The 13,638-nt window shown below is 41.3% G+C and overlaps 1 long non-coding RNA gene across 1 annotated transcript; it reads left to right on the top strand.

Moving 5' to 3' along the window:
* Nucleotides 1–10,891: 10,891 nt before the first annotated feature.
* LOC110902539 lies at nucleotides 10,892–13,638 on the top strand. The gene is made up of 3 exons (XR_002571192.2): nucleotides 10,892–10,912; nucleotides 12,960–13,033; nucleotides 13,497–13,638. It is a non-coding gene; the product is annotated as an uncharacterized LOC110902539 (long non-coding RNA).

Raw genomic sequence — 13,638 nt, forward strand, 5'->3', positions numbered from 1 at the left:
CATATTATGCTTCCGCTACTTAAACTATGTTTTGGTTTGAACATCAATTGTATTGAATTGGGTTTTTGCGAACTATTCGATTATTATACTATGTTCAATATGATTGATGGCTTGATTCTGGTCAGTCACGCTCTAAAAGCGGTGATACTCCGCGGGTGGATTTTGGGGGTGTGACAGATTGGTATCAGAGCCATTGGTTATAGAGAACTTGGTTTTAATATGGGAAAAACGTTTTTATTAAAACCAGACTATAACCAGAACAGTGCTCTCAACGATCCACAACGACGCTTCGCTCCACGTGCAAGACTCAACATCCTAGGTAATAAGGTTTATGTTTATTGCCTACATGCTAGAATTACATAGAGCTTTGCTCGTGGTATGCTTAGATTACATTGCTCACTACTTGTTATTGCTTGAGAACACTTGTGTGCTTACACTCTTCTGTCATCGCACTATTCGCGAACCATTCCCACTTACACTACTTTTACTATGAAGAACAATGGCTGGACGCATTAACATGACTCAAGCCCAGTTGACGGCTCTTATCAATGAACAAGTTGCTGCGGCACTTGCAGCTGCAAACGCAGGAGGTATACCCTGCAGTCGCAATACATCCTAGGATCTTTAGATCCTACGTTCCTAAACCAACTCTCATGTTTAACCTCATTCTGTTCTTACACATTAGGTCAACACGTTCAACAGCCTGTATGTACTTTCAAGAACTTCATGGAATGTCGTCCAAGCACATTCAGTGGCACCGAGGGGGCAGTGGGACTCCTCCATTGGTTTGAGAAGCTAGAGTCAGTATTTGAAATGTGTGAATGCCCTGAGGCTCGCAGGGTCAAGTACGCCACTGGTACTTTGGAAGGAATCGCGTTAACTTGGTGGAACGCGCAGGTACAGATCCTAGGGTTGGCAGCTGCTAACGCCACCCCTTGGAATGATTTCAAGGATTTGATTAAAATGGAATACTGCACACGTGAAGACATCCACAAGTTGGAAGATGAATTTTACCATTTGAAAATGACTGGGTCAGAGATTGAAGCTTATACTAAAAGGTCAAACGAACTGGCCGTGCTGTGTCCAACTATGGTGGACCCTCCAATTAAGCGTATTGAGTTGTATCTCAAGGGGTTAGCGCCAGAGATCCAGAGCCATGTGACATCGGCTAATCTTGACAACATTCAGGCTGTTCAGCGCCTTGCTCATCGTATTACGGATCAGGCAGTGGAACAGAACAAGCTGCCAGAACGCATCAGTGCTACCACTACTGCTGTTACTACCTCTGCTACTCCCAGTGACAACAAAAGAAAATGGGATGGGGATTCCAGTAAAGGTTCAGCTTCAGTTCAGTCACAGGTTCAGCAGCGAAAGACTGACAGTTATCAGAGTCCCAGTCAGCACTCCTCAGGCAATCAGGGGCAGGGTGGATATCGGGGAATTCACCCACTGTGTAATAGGTGCAACAAGCGCCACAGTGGACGGTGTCGTAAGGAGCGTTGTCAGAGATGTCTCAAGATAGGGCATGAAGCTAAGGACTGCAGGAGTTCACGACCCGCAAATCAGAATCAGCAACACCCACCACCAGATCCACAGAACCAGCATCAGCAGCAGCAACAGCGGGGCAACAGGGGATGTTTTCAGTGTGGGGCTGAAGGTCATTTCAAGCGTGATTGCCCCCAGTTAAACCAGAACCAGAATCGCAAAAACAACAACAATCAGGGAAATGGCAACAACAACAACAACAATGGTGGGAACAACAACGGCAATGAAGCAAGGGGTCGTGCATTTGTGTTGGGGCAGGGTGATGCCAGAAATGATCCCAACGTAGTCATGGGTAAGTTTCTTCTTGATGACTTTTATGTTACAGTATTATTTGATTCGGGTGCGGATACAAGTTACGTGTCTTTGAAAGTTAGCCAAATGTTAAAACGTGCACCAACTCCCCTAAACACCAAACATGTCGTAGAGTTAGCTAATGGTAAAAGTCTAGAGGCCACACATATAGTTCAGGGTTGTAATCTTATCCTCGCTGGTCAAGCTTTCTCCATCGACCTCATTCCTATAGTTCTGGGTAGTTTTGACATTGTCGTTGGCATAGATTGGTTATCCAAGCAGCAAGCAGAGATCCTTTGTAAGGAGAAGATCATTCGTATTCCTCGTTCGGGTAAAGAACCTCTCGAAGTTCAAGGCGACAAGAGTGGTGCTGTGGTTGGCATCATCTCCTTCTTGAAGGCTCAGAAATGTTTACGAAAGGGGCACACTGCCATTTTGGCACTTGTTACAGATACATCAACGAAAGAGAAAAGAATAGAGGATATTCCAGTTGTACGTGATTTTCCTCAAGTGTTTCCAGAAGATTTACCTTGTCTACCGCCTCATCGTCAGGTCGAGTTTCAAGTCGAACTAGCTCCAGGAGCAGCACCTATAGCTTGCGCACCATATCGTTTAGCTCCAACTGAACTGGAAGAACTGTCAAAGCAGCTACAAGAGCTCTTGGATAAGGGCTTCATTCGTCCAAGCTCTTCGCCTTGGGGAGCTCCAGTTTTATTCGTGAAAAAGAAGGATGGCACTTTCAGAATGTGCATCGATTACTGCGAACTGAACAAGGTCACAGTGAAGAACCGTTATCCTCTTCCGCGTATTGACGACTTATTTGACCAGTTGCAAGGGTCGAGCTGCTACTCCAAGATTGATCTGAGGTCAGGTTATCATCAGCTGAGAGTCCGGGATGAGGACGTCTCCAAAACCGCATTCAGAACTCGCTACAGTCACTACGAGTTCCTTGTCATGCCATTTGGGTTAACGAACGCGCCTGCAGTTTTCATGGATCTTATGAACAGGGTGTGCAAACCCTATCTTGACAAGTTCGTCATTGTCTTCATCGACGACATCCTAATCTACTCCAAGAGTCAGGAGGAACACGAGCAGCACTTACGTCTTATCTTGGAACTTCTTCGAAAGGAACAACTGTACGCCAAGTTTTCAAAATGCGACTTCTGGCTTCGTGAAGTCCACTTCTTAGGCCATGTGGTGAACAGGGATGGGATTCATGTCGATCCATCCAAGGTAGATTCGATCAGGAATTGGCCAGCGCCTCGCACTCCAACGGGAATACGCCAATTCTTGGGTTTGGCGGGGTATTACAGACGATTTATTAAAGACTTCTCCAAGATCGCACAGCCGCTTACAATGCTGACACAGAAGGGTGTCACCTACCGTTGGGGAGATTCCCAGGAAACCGCTTTTCAGTACTTAAAGGATAGACTGTGCAGCGCACCTATCCTCCCATTGCCAGAGGGCACGGATGATTTTGTGGTCTATTGTGACGCATCGATACAGGGGCTTGGTTGTGTATTGATGCAGCGGGATAAAGTTATTGCCTACGCTTCGGCAACTCAAAGTTCATGAACGGAATTACACGACGCACGATTTAGAGCTGGGAGCTGTTGTTTTCGCGGTTAAGATATGGCGACACTACTTGTACGGTACCAAGTGCACTATTTACACCGATCACAGGAGTCTCGAGCATATCTTCAAGCAGAAGGAATTGAACATGCGTCAACGACGATGGGTCGAGTTACTTAATGATTACGAATGCGCCATCAAGTACCATCCAGGCAAAGCCAATGTTGTGGCTGATGCTCTCAGTCGAAAAGACACTCTACCTAGGCGTGTACGAGCTTTGCAGCTCACTATTCAGTCTGATCTTCCTGCACAAATACGAGATGCTCAGGTGGAAGCATTGAAACCAGAAAACGTCAGGGCTGAAGCCTTACGCGACTCAAGGCAACGATTAGAACAGAGGGAAGACGGCGCCTACTATGTAACAGGGCGTATTTGGGTACCATTATACGGTGGTTTACGAGAACTTGTGATGGATGAAGCTCATAAGTCTCGCTACTCGGTACATCCAGGATCGGATAAAATGTATCACGACATCAGAACTACGTATTGGTGGCCAAACATGAAAGCTCTCATCGCAGCTTACGTCAGTAAATGTTTGACCTGTGCAAGGGTCAAAGTTGAATATCAGAAACCAGTGGGCCTACTCCAACAACCAAAGATACCACAATGGAAATGGGAGGAAATTTCCATGGATTTTGTTACAGGCCTACCTAGATCCCAGCGTGGGAACGATACTATTTGGGTGATCGTTGATCGACTCACAAAGTCTGCTCACTTCTTGGCTATCAAAGAAACTGACAAGTTCTCTACCTTAGCAGACGTCTACTTGAAAGAAGTGGTCTCGAGGCACGGGGTGCCCACCTCTATTATTTTTCGGATCGCGATGCACGATTCACATCAGAACTATGGCAAGCAATGCACAAGGCTTTTGGCTCGCGGCTAGACATGAGCACGGCTTATCACCCTCAGACGGATGGGCAGTCTGAGCGCACGATTCAAACCTTAGAAGACATGCTTCGGGCATGTGTTATCGATTTTGGCAACAGCTGGGAAAAGCACCTCCCTTTAGTGGAGTTTTCATACAATAACAGCTACCACACCTGCATACAAGCCGCTCCATTTGAGGCATTGTATGGGCGTAAATGCCGGTCACCTCTCTGTTGGGCAGAAGTGGGGGATAGTCAGATCACGGGTCCAGAACTTATAGTGGACACCACGGAGAAGATTGCGCAGATACGACAACACATGGCGGCAGCTCACGACCGTCAGAAAAGCTACGCGGATAAGCGTAGGAAGCCATTGGAATTTCAGGTCGGGGACCGGGTTTTACATAAAGTCTCACCCTGGAAGGGTGTGGTTCGTTTTGGCAAACGGGGCAAACTCAATCCGCGGTATGTCGGACCGTTCGAAATCATTGAAAAGATAGGCAAAGTAGCCTACAAACTGAACTTACCAGCAGAACTCGGGGCAGTTCACAATGTCTTCCACGTGTCGAATCTGAAGAAGTGTCTGTCAGATGAGACCTTCATAGTTCCTTTTAAGGAACTCACTATCGACGAGCGGTTGCAGTTCGTCGAGGAACCAGTTGAAATCACGGACCGGGATGTCAAGGTCCTCAAGAACACTAGAATACCTCTTGTACGAGTTCGTTGGAACTCCCGTCGTGGCCCAGAGTATACCTGGGAACGAGAAGATCAAATGGAACTCAAGTATCCCCAGTTATTCGGAAACCGTGCAACCACTACTGAGGCTGAAGCTACTACTACAGAATTTCGGGACGAAATTCCAAATCAACGGGGGGGTGATGTGACACCCCAGGAAAACCCGTAAACGATACAACTCACCTAGCTTCCTCAGTAACCGCATGCTAAATTTCGGGACGAAATTTCTTTCAAGTTGAGGATAATGTGACAACTCGAGTTTCCAAGTTTCCAATTTCGCATTTATTGCACGTTCACTATTTGTTTAATCGTTTACTTGCACAATTAATTTGCTGTGAAACTGTAACGTTTTGATTCAGTTAAGTAAATTTGTATTTGAGCATGGTTATGTGTTAATTATGAAAGATTTGTCAAATGTGTGAATTGGTGGTGAAACTGTGAAATTGTTTGAGATGGTGTACTATTGTAAAATATGATACTTAGGGATGTATGGAGGAATTAGTGAAACTCTAATCATTTTAACCCTAATCATTCACTAAACCTCACACAAAACCAAAACACGTACTTTCACTTTGGTTCTCTCTGGCAATCATCACCATCATCATTGGCACAAGATATTCATCACCCTTGGTTCCACACTTTCTCTAGAATCAATACAAGGTAATTGTTTGTTGATTATTTGATTGTTATCAATTCTTGATTCTTGTAATCCTTATAAACCCTAGTTCTTCATATGATGTTCTGTGTTATTGATTTGGATTCTGATTATTGTGTTAATGAATGTTGATTAGTCGTATAATCGATTGTATGATGATTAAGATAATGATTTGTCGAATGATTGATTCGATAATTGAATTACTGCTAGTCAGATGCAATGAAATTAGGGTTTTCTGAATCTTGAGAACGTAACTGTTGTATTGAACTTGATTAATACGTATGTTGATAGTCTGTGGATTAAGTCAGAGTTTTAGAATGTTATACAAGGTCCGAAGTTTGAATAAGTATGTTTGTCTGAGTTTTGTTTGGTAGTCTGAGTTTTGTGAATGACATATGTCCGAATTTTATGATTACATATATGAACCGATCCTTATGAAACAGCCTTGTCCGAGTTTCTAATACTTACCACATGTCCGACTTTTGTCTGCCATACATGTCCGACCTTTTGGATTGTGTATAGTCCGAATTATATGTAAATGACAAGAGTCCGACTTTTATATATATGATGCTTGTCCGAACTTCTTCATGAAATGCCTGATCCAAGTTTCATGACACTTGTGTTGTCCGAGTTTTTGGCTCCAAAGCCAAGGTCCGAATTTCTTTAAGTGTGGGGCAGGTCCGAGTTTTTAAAAGAGGACCCTTGGTCCGAGTTTTTAACCCCCCCCCCACTTATCCAAGTTTTATATATCATTAAGGGTCCGAGTTTTATTAAGGAGTAGGGTCCGAACTTTTGATGTGTTGTGTATGTTGGCTGAATTTATGATATAAGCGTGATGGCCTGAGTTTTAATGATGATACATGATCCGAATTCCGTTGTTAATGATTGAAAAGTCTGAATTACTTGTGGTGCTGAGTCAAAACTCTGTATGATGAACGCCTCGCATGTTACTGTATGATACAATATTATATGTTACTACATTTTGTGTATATTGCTGTATGTTATGTGCAAATCATGGCATGTCAATCTGTAATCAGTTACCACGCACAGTTGATTGAACACAAAGAAGTTGTCAACCCTAATTGAACGTAAAATACTTACATCGTATCATGTGCAATGTATCCTAGGTCGTGTGTAACGGACTTAGACATTTAATTAACCCTAGAAGCAATAACATACCGAGCAAACCAAGGTGAGTTCACACAGCCAAGGCATGGGGTTCCCAGGGTGGGAATGGGATTGGATTATTTACTTGTACTTCTCTAGATAATGGAATGTAGTGATATGATCCTCGGGTGAGGAAGGTGATTGGTTAAGATACTACTAGACTAGTGATACTTATTGAACTGATCTTCGCACACACGCCGGGGTTGGCTGCGATAATATGACTGATCTTCGCATACATGCCAGGGTTGGCTGCGATAATATGACTAATCTTCGCACACATGCCTAGGAAGGCTGCGAACTATACGCTAAACTTCGCACATGTGCCGGGTGGCCGCGATACAAATATACCTAGTCTAGAATACTTGAGAACTTTCATTAATCTTCGCATACATGCCTAGAGGGCCGCGATACGAACTAATACGATATATGACTTAATGAACGAACACAAGGCTTATTATACTATTACAATTACTGTACTATAAACTGTGAACTCGCTCAACTAGTTGTTGACTCTCTGCTGCATGCCTTGCAGGACCTTAGGTACATATGGAGCTTGCACAGGAAGGAGCAGGTCGTTGTGGAGCATGGATTGGATGTTTTGTTACGCTTTATAACACTTGAACTTTTTACATACATAGTTTTGATATCAAACCTGTTTTCTAACATAGTTAAACATGTTTTAAGATGTTTAACTCGTCACTTTTAGTCTAGTGCTTGTATAGGGTCGTAAGTCAAGTGGTCTTGACAACCGCTTAGACTTTCGAACCTGACCCGTTTAGTTGATCGTTAGGATCCGACCAAGCATATATTGTGACCATAGTTGTATAGGGAATAACCTTCCGAGGTTATACCTTATGGTCACTTAGTTTAATTAGTTGTTATGATAGGTAGTTTATATGCCTTAGGAAAATGACCAAAATGCCCTTTTCATGCATAATTGGTATTTAAGCATATGTAACTTAACTTTTGTCACTTAAACTGATTATGCAACATATTTAAACAAGTTAGGGCATATAATACTTGTCATAGGACTAGTTAGGCGTCTTGAACGCGCATTCGCGCGAACGACGCGTTAAAGTAGCAAAAGCTTCCTTAATGGGTCGTAACAGGTCGTAAGCACTTAGGATAGGTTCCGATTTAGGATGTAGGCTTTGTTAAACCATATCACATGAGTTACAATACTCATTTGGTTTACAAGGCCTCATTCTACCCGATCTCCCGATTTAGGTGTCGATTGATTAACATAGTGATCCGATACTAGGTGCCACTTGATTCCTTGATTGCCTGAACTTGTTAGTTCTCTTTAATCGAGGATAACTTGCAAATTCGATGTGAGTACATAGTTCCCCTCTTTTACCGTTTTCGAATGTTTTGGGGTGATGCGTATGTGCTAAACGATTTTTGAGTTTTCAAAACGAATGTTTTGGTTTATATTAAACTATGTGAACTATTTGAACTATTTGAACCACTGAAACTATTGGAACTATTTGAACCATTGGAACTATCTGAACTATTGGAACTATTTGAACCACTGTAACTATCTGAACTATTGGAACTATTTGAACCACTGTAACTATCTGAACTATGTGAAGTATTTTGAACTATTGAACCATTGGAACTATTTGATCTATGTGAACTAATTGAACTATTTAACTATTGTACGATTTGGGTTATGGTAAGTGATTAGGTAACGGGACATGTGTAATGTGATAAAAGCATGGTGGATATGCCGCTGGTACTTCCTATATATAAGTGCTTTTAACACATTATATGTCGTTGCGTTATCTAGATCACTTGGGCAATGTTTTCAAAACAAAGTTACATTACAAGGTTTACTTAAAGATATAAACTATACAGTGATTACTTTCAAATGACGATTTACTACTTGATTTACAAAAACAAATGTTTTCAGTTAAGATTCATGGCTACAAAGTTTTGGTTTACACATATATCAACTTGTAAAAGTTGATAGAAACTTACTGTGTTGGTGCATCTGTCTGTCGTCTGCGTCTTGTATCGAGTCTTGTATAGAACATGCTAGATCAGGGCACGAGAATCGAGAAATAGTAATTTAGAGAGATTCCGCTTGAAATGACAAGTATGTCATGTTCAAGCGAAATCACCTAAATGACTAATTCCGCTCGAGTTTAACATTTCATTCCGCATGAGCCGTTAATGTTGATTCCGCTTGAAATGATTCTGTCATGTTCAAGCGGAATATGCTTGCCTATAAACAGTGGCACTCAAGCGAAATCACATAGTAATGGTTTCCGGTTTGCAACGAAGTGCTGCCGAAGTGTCGAGTCGCTGTAAAAGTCATTCAGTCAATTAAACGACAGTTTAAAGTGTATTGCTTGCTGAATTGAAAGCAGTTTCTTTGTTTCCGCCTCTGAAACTGAGATAAACTCTTCTGATCGACTCGTTCGGGTCTGAAAACAATCCTACAAGTGGTATCAGAGCTCAGGAAGAAGAGTTCTATCCAATTCAGCTGCGACTTCTGTTTCTACACCTTTCTTTTTCTAAAGTCAAATTTTTTCATGGTTAAAATCGACTGATTTTTGCATATGTTGTGCGCAAACATGTTTTAAAGAATCCTTGAAAGTTTCAGCTTAAAATTTGATCTAAAACAGGTTAAATTCGTTATTCCGCTTCAAATACAGCGAGTAAAAGATGACGTCAGCATCATTTCTGGTTGATTTCGCTTGAAATCGTGTTATTCCGCTTGAGATTTGGATCCTATTCCGTTTGAAAGTGAGATCCCGCTTGAAAGATTCTTGTGATTCCGCTCGAACAACGTTATTTCACGTGAAAGTTATGGCTGATTCCGCTTCAATCTTATTTCGCTGGAGACAACTTGTTGATTCCGCTTGAATCAATATTTCGCTTGAATTTGGTGTGTATATTCAAGCGAAATCAGTGTTTTTTTTTTTTTTGAGTTTGGTATTTCGCTTGAACAGACTGTTGTGATAAATTCTTGAAATCTGAATCATGTGTAACATCTGTCAAAAAAAAAACGAATATCTGAATCCGACCCGTTAATCAAGAAATTCAGATCCTAACCCATAATAGGGAATCGCTTAAAAAAATCCGTATCATAGAACGCGTTTATTTATTTACTGATGTAATTATTTATTTATTTATTCTAATTATTTAATATTAATTAAGTAAATAGAGATTTATAATTTAAAAGCTTAACTTTTCATTAACTTGGTTAAGTTTTGAGGTTATCTAAGTTAAACTAATTAAACCCTAACTATAAAAGACTAAGCTAAACCCTAGTCCCCATTTTATCTACAGCCGTTGTTCTCCTCGTATCCTTTTTGTTTCCTCTGCAACATAACTCACATCACAAAACATGGAGAACCATCTTCTTTTCCAAACCAATCTCACACAAACACCTCTAGATCCTTGCACCTCCCTTTTCTAAACCTAAACAAACATTAACCAGTTGCACCCCGTGTCTCCTCTCCCTCTTATGAAGGCCGGTCGACCACCACCTATGGTGGCGGCGTATGGCGACTGCAATGGCGACGAACCGCCATTGGCGGCAGAGCCGCGGCGGTGGCGGTGGTGCTCTTGTTTTTTATGAGATTTATCAGGTTATAATTTCATTACTTCTGTTATTTCGGGTCTCGTTTAGTTCAGAGTTGGCTCAGATTTGTGTTCGGGTTTTGGGTTCGGTCTGAGCTAGTCAGCGGGCTCAAGTTTATATCATTTTCTTTCAGCTTCGTGTTGGGGTATAAATGCGGTCCGGTTCAGATTCATGGCAGTGGAGGTAGTTAACGGTTGGCTCAGCGGGTTTGATCGGATTTCGGGTTGGATTGGTTCGGTTCCTTTTGGTTCGAGATTTGTTTCAGTTTGGGTTTGGGTTTCTGTCGTGTCAACTTTGGTCTTGGTTTGGGTAGACTCGGTACGGTCCCTGTTCGGGATCCGTTTTGGTTTCGGTCAAGCGGGTCAAAGACGGTCAACATCGGGGCAGCTACAGCCGGAGTTTGCAACGGGAACCATTTCATCGTGTTCGGTATATCTCCATTACCATTTCTTTCCTTCGTTTAATACTCGTTGAACTCTTATAACATTTCAAAACAAAAATAAGACAAAGGCAACAGTCAGTTCGAAAAATGAACTGCCGATTGATGAGGCTCGCTGTCTCTTTATTTTTCATCCATACATTAACTACTTGGTAATAAGTAGTTGTTGACAAATGTGTGGATCATCAACGATTACTTTAAATGTAATATTCATTCATATTTAATTTAATACATGAGTAAACTTCCGTTTTGCTCCCTGTGGTTTGGTCAGTTTAACGGTTTTGCCCCAAACCTTTCAAAATAGCCATTTTGCTCCCTGATCTTTGAAGGAAATCTCCAGTTTGCTCCCCGCCCCTTAACCTCATCCATTTGTGCTGTTAACTTATGTCACATGCAAATCACCTGAGGGGCATTTTAGTCTTTTCCTATAATTAATTATTTATTAATTTATATATATATATATATTTATATAAACTAGAAAATCATTCAAACATTTCAACCCAATTATCAACCCCAAAAACACGTATACACTCACAATCATCATTCCATTTCATCTCTCTCAACCCCAATTTCGTCCTAAATTCCTCACACCACCGTCACTGCACGACCACCATCCACCTCCGGCACCACCACCACCACTCACCAACCACCTCTCCACACCCCCCTAACCCATTCCCCCAAACCAATTCCACCCAATTCTTATGCTAGGGTTTCAAAATGAACAATTTCGACCAAACTCAGGCTCCAAATCAATCAACGAATCAGTCAACGGGTCGCACATATCAAGCGATACGTTCACATGTCGTGTCTCCCTCTCTCTCTAACTTCTGTAATGTCCACCACCGCCGCCGCCATGAGACACCACCACTGGAATTGATGATTACAGAACAGATCGAAGTAGTGTTGGTGGAATCCACCTGCTGCCCGTAAACTCCGACTTATCTTGTCGCCGGTTCAAAAAGTGCCTGTTGGACCATCGCCATCCGCCGCTAATATCAGCAAACTAGGTAAACTTCATCTTCAATCTTCAAACTGGAACATAAATCGGTTTAGATCTGAAAAGGGGTAAGGGGCGGCGGCTAGGGTTTCCACACGAACCACGTTGATGATGACGATGGGGGTTGTGTGGGGGGTGTTGGAAGTGAAGGTTGATGGTGGTGGTGTGGGGATTCGATCTGCAATGGTGGTGTGACACAATACCGAACGGAGACGGTTGTGATGGTGGTCGGCAGGTGATGGTGGTTGTGGGTGGTGTCAGCAGGTGGTGGTTAGAGGTTGAAGGCCGAAGGTGGTGGTGATGGTGGCAGTGGCAGTGGTCGGGTGGTGGTTAGAGATGGAAGGATGAGAGAGTGTAGAGAGAGATAAGAGAGAGGGTAAAGAGAAACAAAAGATCAGGGGTTTTGATGATGAAGATGATGATGATGTTATATATTATATATAATATAATCTTTTATTTGTAGTTTTACTAAAATACCCCTACTTTTATACTTGAAGTTACCAAAATACCCTTTTAGATAACAAACAATTTAACTGAGTTAGAGCTGAGGAGCAAACTAGAGATTTCCTTCAAAGATCAGGGAGCAAAATGGCTATTTTGAAAGGTTTGGGGCAAAATCGTTAAACTGACCAAACCACAGGGAGCAAAACGGAAGTTTACTCTTAATACATTTAATGTTGTCTGACTCCTTTTTCTTTACTAAAGTAATTTTTGTTTTTTTTGAAACAAAGACAAAGTCATGTAGAAGATGATTCTTTTAAACGGTTTTACTTATTTATATTTTTTTGACTCAATAAGTTAACAATTTCTTTTGTGTTATTATTTCATTATAAACCATTAAATTCTGATACTCACATAAATAAATAATCCTTTTTTTTCATAACATTAAAGGTTAATATTGAGATAAATTATCTAAATAAATTAACCTATGTATCTATTAAATAATAATAAGTTCGTGATATTTTAAATATCTAGGCTAAACACTCTCGTTCGTTCTCTTGAAATTTCGTTTACTCATGCGCCATCGTTTGCCCATATAGGGTGACCTCGGTGTTCCATTTTCCTAATCTCATCAACTCGTCATACTTGGATAATCGGAAGACTTGGCAATTACGTGAGTATACTCGAACCCATTTTTACTTTTAAACACTTTGGGTGCAACATGTATTCTATATTAAACGCACGTGACACTTGAAAATTATTTGAAACTTACTCTATCCATTTAAACATGAAACATGAAACTTGTGATTCTTGAGACTATTTTGTGCTATGTGAACGTTTAATCCCTGTGTGTAGTTCCGCCTTAACAATGGTAGCGCTATAGGGGTAATGCACCTCCCCGTTAGTCTTTGGGGTATTGTTAGGAGGAGACATATTAACCTCCCGTGAAACTTTGGGTTAGGTACTTTAACGCATTGGAAACTTGGGCTATCACTTGGACTGCCTTAACTAGCATGGCTGAAACTATTTTATTATGTTCATTGGATATGAGCTTTTATTCTATTATGCTATGTAAACAAACTTGTATACTCGCTCTTTGCTTTTGCATTGAAACTCTATTTTAATACATGTTGCAGGTTGTTAGACAAGACGATGAAGAAATCAAGTTAGGATGGACTTAGATACTCATTCAATAATAAACAATGTTGTTGCAATTTGTCTTTATTTGAAACAATGTATTCAAATTTTAGTCATTAATGAAATTGGATTTAAATTATA

The sequence above is a fragment of the Helianthus annuus genome, chromosome 13 (genome assembly GCF_002127325.2).
Source record: "Helianthus annuus cultivar XRQ/B chromosome 13, HanXRQr2.0-SUNRISE, whole genome shotgun sequence".
In the NCBI taxonomy this organism is placed as follows: Eukaryota; Viridiplantae; Streptophyta; class Magnoliopsida; order Asterales; family Asteraceae; genus Helianthus; species Helianthus annuus.